At 43.7% G+C, this 12,821-nt stretch overlaps 1 pseudogene across 1 annotated transcript; it reads left to right on the plus strand.

Moving 5' to 3' along the window:
• The first annotated feature begins 9,019 nt into the window (after positions 1-9,019).
• Positions 9,020-9,684, plus strand: LOC110312988 (annotated as a pseudogene). The gene has a single exon (XR_002380079.1). The product of XR_002380079.1 is annotated as a 60S ribosomal protein L9 pseudogene (transcript).
• Positions 9,685-12,821: the final 3,137 nt, after the last annotated feature.

Genomic DNA, 12,821 nt, shown 5'->3' on the forward strand with positions numbered 1-12,821 from the left:
CTGTGACTAACACTGACTTGAATATTTCAGGGAGCATTTGTGTCCTCATGTAATATCCCTTGCCTTTTATATTAGCAGTACTAATATGGAGTTGGGTGAGAACAAGGAATAGTCATGTACAAAGGTGGAGTGCTGTACAAATGTATGGGATCCTATACTCAACAAAGACATTTCTAGAAAGGATGAATCTTGGGGGCAAATTTGTGGTGAGAAGTTTGGCTTCTTTGGAAACTGTTATAGGAATGTGGTTTTCTTTTAATCCCAGGTGTCAGACATGGGGCTGCATTAGACTATCAACAGCAGCTGACTGTGATTTGCCATGTGCTCTAGCAGGGGTGTGATTTTTCCCAGTTATAGAGAGTTTCTGCAAGGGTATGATGTTTGAAGTTCTGGTGACTATTGAGAAGGTATAAAAATGCCAGAGCACTGGGAGAGGCAGTGGCTGCTGCTCCTCCTCCTGCTGCCTGCTGTTTTGGTGCTCTGTCAAGTGGTCATGTACAAAGAGACATGTACATAACTAGTCCAATGATATCGACTCCCCCTCTCCCCTCTATTCTTCTTTTTCTCATACCTAGTGTTGGATGGTTGGAAGGGTGGGTTGGGGGTAGAGAAGAAAAGTAGTAAAAAAGGATCCATAAAGCTGCCAAAGGTCTGGCTACCTTCTTCTGTCTAATTCTTTTATAAAGCAGAAGGAACACTGCTAAATATACTAGCTCAGTATCCAGAGCATGCTATATCTTGACTTTAAACTCGCTCAAGTGAGTTTGATATACCTTTATATTGAGGTTAGTGTTAGGTCAATAGTGCTTTGAAGGAAGGAAGAGGGGAGGGAGGAAAGAAGAATCATCGTATTGAAATTGTCAGTATTAGTCATCAGCTATTTAAATGAATGAATGAGGTAATGGTGGTGCAAGACATCATGGAAAGCAGCAGTATTCCTGCAGCACCAACTCCCTGTGCCATTTTAAAATTCCTCTATATAATTAGCATCCTGGATAATCTGCGGGCAGCATAAATCTTTATTGGTATTTTTACGAGTATCTGAATTATTGAAAAAAAAAAAACTCTTCCTACCATGTTTTATTAAGAACCATGACAGATGTTTTATGGTGTGCCTCTTCAAGTGTGTGAAACAGATATACAACGAATTTACTCAGCACATCGAGACTCAGCAATGTACGTGCTTGCGTCTGATACACAACTGCTCTGGGTTTCAAATCTGCTCTGCACATCAAAGTTCAAAAGCCATTCGAAAACCCTGTCAACCATCACCATGGTCACACCACCATCTCTCCTTTCCAAACTCTATCAGTCTAGCCCTTTATTTTTGAGGTAGTAGCTTTCTTTTTTAAATATATATATATATATATATATATATATATATANTATATATATATATATATATATATATATATATATATATATATGTTTGTTTGCTGCATATATTAATGTTTTGCCTTCGCATATGTATGTATGTGTACCATATGCAAGGCTTGTACCTATAGAATTTAGAAGATCCCCTGGAAATTGAACCACTATGTGGGTGCTAGGAACTGATCCCAGGTCCTCTGTAAGAGCAACAAGTGCCTTTCACTGCTGAGCCTATATCTATTCAGTCCTGAGGCTGTATTCATTTTATATTCTGTTCTGTTGAAAGTTACAGTCACACAGTTGCTGTCCCATGTGGGCTCCACCATTGGTGATATTCTATCTTCTCACCCCTGTGGCAAAGTCTGATAGATAGTGTTATCTATCAACTTGACAGGATCTAGAATTCCCTAAGAGACAAGTCTTTGGGCACCTCTGCCAAGAATGATTTAGGTCGGGTGGGTTCTGGGAATACCTATGAGAGATTGTCTTGATTAGGTTAATCGAGATGGTAGGAAACAACATTCTCTGAGCTAGGGCCACCAGCTGATTAAAAGGGAGAAAGTGAGGTGAGCACCAGCGTTCATCACTCTCTGTTTCCTGACTGTGAGTGAAATGTGAGCAGCTGCCTTGTGCTCCTGCCACCATGCCTTCCCTGCTGTGATGGACTGTACCCGCAGACTGTCAGCCAAGATAAAGCCTTTCTTTCTTTTGTAGTTGCTTTTGTCAGGGTTTTTTTTTTTTTTTTTTTTTTTTTTTTTTTTTTTTTAATCACTGCAACAGGAAACATAACTAAAACAGAAGTCACTGCCCCTGGTTTATGGGATGTTCTTTGTTGTGTTCTTTTTTTTTTTTTTTTCTCCCTACTTGGGGCAGAGCACACATCCTTGCCTCTACTGAAATATCACGGAGATATCCCTTTCTGTTAGGTCCTCTGAATGGCACTTTTTACTGCACCATGCCTTTCTATGACAGTACTCTATTATTTTACATTTTCTGACCTAACTTTAACACTATAAAAATGAATGGCCAGGGGCTAGATAGATGGTTATGGTTAAGAGGACCTATGGCTCTTGCAAAGGACCAGAATTTAGTTCCCAAAACAGACTGTAGGGGAAATTGATGTCCTCTTCAGGTCTTTGCAGGCACTTGTATACATGTGTGCATATTAGAGAGAGGAGAGAGGCAAAGAAGAAAATGAAGAAGGGGAGGAGGAGGAGGAGGAGGAGGAGGACGAGGAGAGGAAGAGGAAGAAGAGGGAGAAGAGGAGGAGGAGGAGAAGAAGAAAAAGAAATCTTTCAAAAGATCAATGGGATTTTATAGTCAATATTTGAAGACTTCTCTAAACAAATAGCAGTGGATGAAAACCCAGCTTATAGTGAAGTGATGACAAATTTTTATGAGAACCAATTCAAGGACTTGGTCAGAGACCTCCTCCCTCATCTCACAGGTTCCCTCTGTCTCCCAGTTGGAGAACTGGTTGATCAGTCCATCAATACATTTATTTTTGTCAGCTGTCACTGTGTGACATCCAGACTTCTGAGCTGTATGACCTGGGCCAGGAAATGGAAACATGTCACTGGAGGAACTATCTCATCGCCACCACATGCCATTCTTGTCATATGGATTTTCAGTCAATGTCTTCCTGGCTTTGAAAATCTAGGCCATGACCTCGCTTTTAGCTGTGGGGTCTCTTTAATTATTACTATCAACTGAAACCAGTTAAGTCAGTTTCTGTCTAAGTTATCCAAGCTTAGTCCATGGTACCCGTAAAGTTTCTAGTGTAGGCTCTTAAAAGATGACTCAGTTACTAAAGTGCTGACTTCAGATCTCCAGCACCCACATAAGAAGTCAAGTGGGAAGGCACATGCCTATAACCACAGCGCTGAGACAACAGGAACAGAGCCATCTCCAGGGTCTTCTAGTCTTCCAGACTAATCAACCAACAAGCTCAAGGTTCAGTGAAAGACCCTGTCTCAAAAACTGGGTGAGAGATGATCAAAAAACACACCTAATTGTTCCATGTTAACCTTTGGTCTCCACATGTGCCCACAAAGGCAGACATACTGGCATATATCATACAGACAGACACACAGACACATGGGGCACAATGTCTATTCTGTGCTGTCTCACATCTTTCCCCATACACGCAGACAATACATACATACATACATACATACATACAAATGCACTTACATATCAGGAGGTCAAACCATTTTCCCTTAGTACTGAACATGGATTTATACACACATTGATTCATCTTTTATTTTCATGCACATTTTTTTTTAGAATACCTTAACTCTTGTTGTGATTTTTTTTTTTCATTTTAAGCATAAGTAAATCATCAACAATGTCAAAGAGCTGAACTACTGCTTTGAAAACTGAGATCTGAGCCTTGAAGATCAGGACCCGTAAGTCTCTGGATGATGACACAGAATTTTGAAAACCAAAACGAAACAGTTGGGAAAATATTTCTCAGGGGAATGGGGAAAAGCTTGGAGGGTGAGATGCTGTGCAAATATAAGGAGCTGCATTCTCTCCTCAGAACGCACATAGAACGGTTCAGTGTGGTAGCACACACTTAAAACCCCAATCCTGAGGAAGTGGAGGTTGGCAGAGTCCTGGGGCTACCTGGCCAGCCAGTCTAGCCTATATGGTGTATCCCAAGCCATTTAGAGACTCTGTTTCAGAAAAAAAAAACAAGGCAGAACTGAAACTGTAACTCTGTCCTGAAGCACTTGCCTCTCATACATGAGGCTATATGTTCAATCCCCAGTACTGCCAATAAAAAGAAAAATAACGCTAGAACTGACTTTGGGCTGGCAAGATGGCTCAGCAGGTAAAGGTGGTTGCTGCCAAGCCCGATGACCTTAGTTCTAATCCCAAGACTCACATGCTAGAACTAGAGAATTGACTCACATAAGTTGTCCCCTGACTCCCATAAGAGTGCCATGGCACACACCCAAACAACAGCAATACTAATAATTTAAATTAAATCAAAAATTTTGAACTACTAAAAAACCAAGCAAACAGAATAACAACAACAAAGAAAAAAAAACAAAACACAAGCTTGTCCCCTGGCATCCACACAAATATGCACACATATATAAGCACACAACCATATAAACATACACACATATACAAATGATGTAGTCAAGAGTACAAGTGTCTTCTACCACTCAGGATGGACAGACAGATCTTTCATTGTGAGGGAACTCTAGAAATGAAATCATGAGGCTCACATCTGTAGCACTGAAGAAAGTTTTCAATGTTTATTATAGGTCCACTAAGAGGAGGGGGTTCCCTTGGCTCATAATGTTGAAGGTTTGATTGGTCCAGGATTTGGAGCAAGTAGTGAGGCCTTACTTCCATGATAAGAGCATGTGGTGAGCCAGGACACCGTCAAACAGAAACACAAGAAAGAGACTGGACTCCGACAATCCAATCAGCTCTCATTAAGTCCCTGAATGATGAAGATCAGCTCTGTGTGTGTGTGTGTGTGTGTGTGTGTGTGTGTGTGTGTGTGTGTGTGTGTGTGTATAAGAGGGGGGATAGATGAGTCAGAAGACAACATCAAATGTCATTCTTTACATGTCTTCCACCTTTGGTTTGAGACAGGCTCTCTCTTTGGCCTGAATGTTCCACAGATAGGCCAGGCTGGTCACTGAGCTTCCTGGAGTCAGTCTGCTTTCACCACCCATCCCTGGGATTACAAATGTGTGTTCCCATGCTCAGCTTTTTAATGTGGGCCCTGGGATATTGAACTCAGGTCTTCTGACTTGCATGACAATTACTTTTACTGACTGAGCTATGTCTCCCAGCTGATGATCAACATTTTATCACATTCCATATTAGGAACATTCCATATCCAAACTGCAGTAGCAGGCAAGCTTGTTCTACATATAGATGCACAAACCTGCCCTATCCCATACTTACAGCCTAGAGGAGGGTGCACAAGTTTATAGACAAAGCTGTGAGAAACATCCTAGAACACGCGTAAAAAGCTAGGCATTACTGCAAGTGCCTGCAACCCCAGTATTGGGGGAACGTGGAGACATGTGGATCCTGAGTGTTTACTGGCTGGCCAGCCTAGTGAGAGAATAGTAAACTTCCCATTTGGTGAGAAACTCTTGTCTCAAGGCCATAGCACAGAGAGATGCAATGGTTTTGAATGAGTTCATGATAGTAACACATAACCAAGAGAGGAGAACTCAGAGAATAAGCCGTGGCAGGGAGCTAGAAGCATATTCTCCCAGAATGAGGTATCCTCCAATCAAACTTGGAAGCAGCATAGGATTAGGCAAACCAAGAAAGGAAGCAGAAGGAAGACCAGGTGGGAGGCAAGGGATGGTGAGAAGGGTAGAGCATGCGTAGGGAAGTGCAGTCTGCAGTGCAGACTAGAAGGGAACATTCTGAGGAAACAGGCCAGGGCCAGACCATAGCAGAACTTGTAGGTTATGGAGCAGAGCCCAGAGCTTGGAATGCATCCCATAACCAAGAGAGAACTCCCGAAGCATTGCAATCAGGAGGCTGCACGTGATGAAATGTGCACTTTATAAAGATTAGGATGATTACCCAGTGTGGCGAAGGGGGGAGGCGCGAAGGAGGAGGGAGAATCAAGAATCAAGGCACAGTGACCAATTAGGAGCTCATCGGAATAATAGGAGCTAAAAATAATGCAGCCCTTGAACTGAGCAGAGCATCGCTTTACCAAAAAAGCACAGCAATGCTCTCCCGCTGGCCGCTTCTTATCTTGTTCTCCCAATGGAAGCCAAAAAAACATTGTGCTAAATTGCAGGCATCTCTGCATGGATCCAGGGGAACCGGGGCCAAGTGTACAGATTGCCGGAGACCGCGGTGTATCCTGGAATGGAGCATCAAAATGTTAGCAGCCAGGGACCAGGGAGGTGGCTGAGTAGGGTAATTGCTTGCTATGAAAGCATGAGGACCCGAGTTTGATTCCCAGCACCCACACAACGAGCAAGCCAGCCTGAGATGTAAAATAATGTCTCGTCCTTTACTGGCTGCGGAGGTAGAAAACTGAATACATGTAATTTATTTTTTGGAGGTAGTTAGTTGAATACATGTTTTGGTTTTGGTTTGGTATAGCTTTTTAAGTGTGGTCCATGCAGAATTAAATTCAAGCAGATAAGGCCTAAGGAGAGGGTTCAGGCTCTTGCCTCTAAGACAAGAGGAGTTCAGAGATTCAGAAAATAATGTAGATGTCAAGTAGGCATGGTACCCTGTCTGTAATTGTAGCCTGGGAAGGGAGAGGCAGGGGATCTGCAGAGCAAGCTAGACTAGCCACATGAGTGAGCTCTGGATTACACTGAGAAAGTCACGCTCAATGAATAAGGTGCAGGAGGAGTCACGGATGATCTGTGACATCAACACTGGGCCTCCGTATGAATGCACACGCACATACCTGAACCCACACACATGCGCGAAGCATCCATGCATATATGCGCACATGCACCCGCACGCACAGTGGAAGAGAAATTCAAACAGAGAGAGAGCCCATGGTTCTGAAAGAGCTGATGCTTTGTTCCTTTATTATAAATCCCCCAGTTAGGGTTGGAGCAATGGCCCCCATGGTTGAGAGCATTTGCTGACCTTGCAGAGGACCTCAGTTAGGTTTCTAACATCTATGATGGGCCCCTTCACAATCCACCCGTCACTTGTAACTTCAGCTTCTGGGGCATCTATCACCCTCTCCTGTCTTCAGTGTGGACACCGGGCATGCACAGGAGCAAGCACACACATATATGCACACACATATACGCACACACATATACACCCACACATATATACCCACACATATACACCCACACATGCACACACGCACATGCACACCCACGCATATACACCCACACATACACACCCACGCATATGCACACACACATGCACACACGGATGTGCACACTTGGGCTCTAGGATGCTGCCAGTGTTTACTTGAGGAGCTGATTGTCTCCCGGGTATGGAAACCACTGTGGCAGAGATGGACTCATCCAAGGAAGTAACAGCCCGTGAACTAAGCAGACTAAGTGCCACCCATAGCCTCTTTCAAGTCCCATCATGAGCTTCTGAGAAAAGAACAGGTGAATTTCTATCGTAGATATACAACCTGTGATATATGCATAGAGTGGAATGTTATATATCCACAAATAAAGTACAATTTGGCATATGCTACAGAAGGAATAAAACCTAAGAGCACTATACCAATTAAGACAACACAAGCCCATCCACATAGATACTTATAATTCCACTGATACGCAGGCACCTAGAGAGGTCAGCTTCACAGACGTAAAATCAACCCATGTTCGGCAATGGCTGGGAAGAGATGGGCGTGGGGGTTATTTACTCAGTCACGATTTCAATTTTGCACATGGAAAGTTCTAGAGATGGATGGTGGTGACAGATGTTGAATAATGTGAATGCACCCAAATATGCGTGTGAGCCACACGCATAAAAGAGATTGATATGGGGCATTTTGTGTTCTGTACATTTTAACACAATTAAAATGAGAAAAAATATTATGTGTCTGTAAGAGAGAGGCGGGAGCAGAAGGCTAGTCAATACAAAATATGTTATGTCAGTATTTTTTCAAACTAAGTAAAATGCTCTCCCTTCCATTCCTCTGCTCTCCCGGCCCAATCTTTCTGCTCTCTGCCCTGTTCTTGTCAGAACTGTATAGAGGTCATCCTGGTAGCCTTACAGTGTGGGTGACTCTAACGTTCTCCCCTTGTGTTAATTCATTCTGTGCTGCTAAAATAAAGTACAGGAGGCTGATTGCTTTAAAAAGAAAGGAGGTACATTTTGGATCAAGGATTTTAAAGCTCAGCCACCACCCTTGGCTTAATGTGAATACCTTGTGGTGGGTAGGCATATATGACTGGTGTGTGTGTGTGTGTGTGTGTGTGTGTGTGTGTGTGTGTGCATGGGAAGCATGAATGGTCACATAACAAGGGAGAAAGTGGAAGACAGAGATGGGGAAGCCAAATTCATTTTACAGCCCATTTCTGTGACAATCAATCCAGTTCCCTGATACCTAACATAGTCCTGGTAGACCATCATTAATCCTTTCTAAGAATGTAAATCCCTACAAGGTACTAATTAACTCTCATTAGACCCTACTTCTTAAAGGCCCTACTACCTGTCACCAAGGACTCACACTCCAGTGTGTGAGGAACCAGGGAACAAAATATTTGATACCTATCCCACTACAAACCCATTTGCCACCAATATTCTGGCATTCCAAGCCAAACGTATGTACAAACTGTCCCTTCACCTATGTTCCGGCTCACTTTCTCACCTGCTCACCAGACACCAGCCCTCTACCTCCCACACTAACTCACTCCCCCATAGACACACCCATGGTTACAATCTGATCTTAATTAACAATAATCTTATTCTTGGCTCATGTCAGAGCACCCAAGTCTTCATTCCTCTCCATTTCCGAGGTTGTAATGGTTGACTTTCACTGTTAATGTGACTGCATTTAGAATTGCTTGAGAGACACACTTCTGAGTGTGCTACTGGGAAGAGTCACTGAAAAGGGAAGGTGCACATCTTAAATGTGGTCCCCATCATCCAGCGAGTGGAGATTCTAGACTGATGCAAAAATAAATGAAGGGCCCCATCTACTGCGCGGATGAAGACCATTCTCAGCAACCAGACGGTTGACATTCCTGAGAAGGTCGAAATCACTCTGAAGGGGTACACAGTCATCGTGAAGGGCCCTAGGGGGACTCTGCGGAGGGACTTCAATCACATTAAGGTGGAGCTGAGTCTTCTCGGAAAGAAGAAGAAAAGGCTCCAGGTTGACACATGGTGGTGTAACAGAAAGGAACTGGCCACCGTCAGAACCATCTGCAGTCATGTTCAGAACATGATCAAGGGTGTTACACTGGGCTTCCGTTACAAGATGCGGTCTGTGTATGCTCACTTCCCCATCAACGTCGTTATCCAGGAGAAGGGGTCTTTGGTGGAAATCCGAAATTTCTTGGGTGAGAAATCCATCCGCAGGGTTCGGATGAGGACAGGTGTTGCTTGTTCCGTCTCTCAAGCCCAGAAGGATGAGTTAATCCTTGAAGGAAATGACATTGAACTTGTTTCAAATTCAGCCGCCCTGATTCAGCAGGCCACAACAGTTAAAAACAAGGACATCAGGAAGTTTTTGGATGGCATCTATGTGTCTGAGAAGGGAACCGTGCAGCAGGCTGACGAGTGAGGAGGCCTCAGTTTCCTGACTCCAGAAATGAGATCCTGATTGCAAGTACAACTTGGGCTCTTTTGGGAGAATAAAAGATTTATCTATTGAAATAAATAAATAAATAAATAAATAAATAAATAAATAAATAAATAAGATAGCTAGAAGAACACTAGGGGATATGACACCCTATTCATTACCCTATGGTACCCAACACACTTACACAAAACTAAGTATTTTAAAAGGATCCACTGATATCTGTTTCAAGTCACCCAAATGTGTCCCTAATCTCAATATGTGTATGCACGCACATGTGTGGAGATTTGGAGGCCAGAGGACATCTTCTGGTGACACTCCTTAGGCACAATCTACCTTGCTTTTTGAAACAGAGTCTCACTGGTATGAAACTCAACGAAAAGTAGGTTAGGCCAGCTGGCCAGTGACTCCCTAGCACCCTCCTGTCTCCACATGCCACCACATCAGGCTTTTTAAATGTAGGTTCTGGGGATTGAACTTAGATCCTCATGCTTGCAAGATGAGCACTTTGGCTATTAAGCTATCACTCCAGCCCTCAACACTGCTTTTTAATCACACACACACACACACACACACACACATACACACACACACCACACCACATATACACATGTAACACATGCACACAAACACAAACCCAGCACACACACATACACAATGCACACACAGAAACACACACACATAGACACATGCACACAAACACACACACAGCACACACATATATACATGTATACATATACACACACAGAGAGCACATGTATGCATATGCACACAAACACACACATACACAAACACCACACCACCACAAGTCATTCTCTCCTTTAAAAATTCCCCCAGTGTCCCTCCCTGATTAGAAAAGAAACTACCCCCACGCCCTACGCAGAGAGGGTTACTTCTGACGAGATACACTAATTGACCTACCTTGAGTTAGTTGTCCATCACTGATCTAATTGAATGTGACAAAAAGAAATGCCATCGTTTCAGAAGAAGGCAACAGAGGTAGGCACTTCTAAAGGTGATGCTCTAAGATCTTGCCCCAAGGAGGCTACTGGGACGAGAACTTGTAGAGATCATTGAAGTCTCAAATCAGTTTAACTTTCAAATATGGAGAGGATTGCTATAGCCTGGTTCAATTGGCATGCTCTTAAATGCAGGGGTTGCTGGTGGCTTGCAATAGAAGAGGATGTCAGAGAGGCTTGAGGAAAAAGCCAAACCTTATGTGGTGGTCTTGGCTTTGAAAATGAAAGGCTATATTATAGCACCTCCTCACCCCCCACTCTCCCAAAATAGCCTCTGGAAGTACAGAAAGATTCTGACCAACTGTTAGGCAGGGGAGATGAACACTCAGCCTACACGCACAGGAAACTCAAGATCGCCAACAGTCAGGGTGATCTAAACGCGGGTTCTTCCTTACATCTTCCATATGCACTCTCATCCTAGCTAACATCTTGATTTCTGCTTTGTAAAGTGCTAAGCAGAGAACCCAGCCAAGCATACCCAGATGGCTGACCTAACACACTTCAAGATGATCAATGGCTGTAGCTTTAAGATGCTAACACTGGGACAGTTTGTCGCAAGGTGACACTGACTTGAGAGCTTCGTGGCCACAATTATCAAAAAGGCACTTTGAAACTAAGTCACTTTGTAAAAAGATTTGTATGTTATAGTATGTGTGTATGTGTGTGTGTGTGTGTGCGTGTGTGTGTGTGCGTGTGCGTGTGCGTGTGCACACACTTTAGTATATGCAGACAGGTGCTCAGGTATCCTAAAGACAATCAGAAAATACCAGGATTCCTGGACTGAAGTTACAAGTGGATATGAGCTTCTCATGTGGATGTTGGGAACCAAACCCAGGTCCTCTGCAAGGGCAGCCAATGCTCCTAACTGCTGAGTCATCACTCCAGCCCTAAAATCATTATACAGCACACTCATTGAGAATTTTAATAAATTTATATAATGTACGAACACTCTTCCAAGATTCTTCCCTCCCCAACTTCATGCCTCCCCTTGTATAGCCTGTTGAGTCTACAATGACATCCACACAGGCGTAGGTGTGGAGCCATCCACTGGCGCATGGGCAACCTACTGGGAGCTTCATCTTTTAAAAAACCTACTGTTTCCTACTCTAGCAGCCAGCTAGTGGTGTGAGTTCATGAGCAGAGCAGCCATGCCCTGCCCAGAAGCAGTCCTCCCTAACCCCTGGCTCTAACAATCTCTGAGACTTAGAAAAGAGAATGTGGTGCTGATGTTCCATTTAGGGTTGAGCACCCTAGGATCACTTTTGTCTTAAACTAGACATATTAGTTTAATGATTATCAAAATCCAATATGATATCCCATCTCCCATGTATCATTGCATATATACAAAGCTTGATAAACTTTTCCTCCTCTTCCTCCTCCTCCTCCTCCTCCTCCTCCTCCTCCTCTTCTCTTCCTCCTTCTTCTTCTCCTCCTCCTCCTTCTCCTCTTCTACCTCCTCTTCCTCCTCCTGCTCCCCCTCCTTCTCTCCCTGCTCCTCCTTCTTTTCTTCTTCTCTTCATTCTCCCCCTCCTCTTACTCCTCCACCTCCTCCTCCTCCTCCTCTTCCTCCTCCTCCTCCTCCTCTTCCAAGGACTGTCTTGTAAGAAATAATGAACTATTTACTTAGCATTTTTTACCATAAAAGTACCTTCAACCATCTCAAATTCAACAAAGATTTACCTCAGGTAGCCTGAGTATGAGGGTAAGACAACCCAGAGGACCTCTAATGACACGATGTCCAGAACAAAGGCAAGACCTAACTCATACAGCATGTCCCTGGGGTAGGATGCTCTAGTATAATGCACAGACTAGCCACGAGGTAAGTGGTCCTAGGACCACAGAGCTAGAGTTAGTGTATCCCTCTCCATCTTTTCACTAGCTATCTTTGTTAGCTATCTGAACTACAGGAAAGGCACAACCGAGTCTCCACTGTCTAATCCAGAGTTTGCCTTTTCCCCTGACTGAATTGGCCTGGTGCTCCCAGCAGGGCCTATCAACTCAGGCCTGGCTCTTCTGGCAGTAAGCCTCTTGTTTTAGAGGAACAGGGCCATAATCTAATGCCTATAGGAAAGTATTAACCTTAGATAATGCACAGGGAAGATTGTACCCTCCTGAGCAGTCATCCAGAGAGGAGATGAGGAAGGGATGTGTGATCAGGGCTATAAAAACTGCTCTCTGTACCCCTGTGG

The sequence above is a fragment of the Mus pahari genome, chromosome 23 (genome assembly GCF_900095145.1).
Source record: "Mus pahari chromosome 23, PAHARI_EIJ_v1.1, whole genome shotgun sequence".
In the NCBI taxonomy this organism is placed as follows: domain Eukaryota; kingdom Metazoa; phylum Chordata; class Mammalia; order Rodentia; family Muridae; genus Mus; species Mus pahari.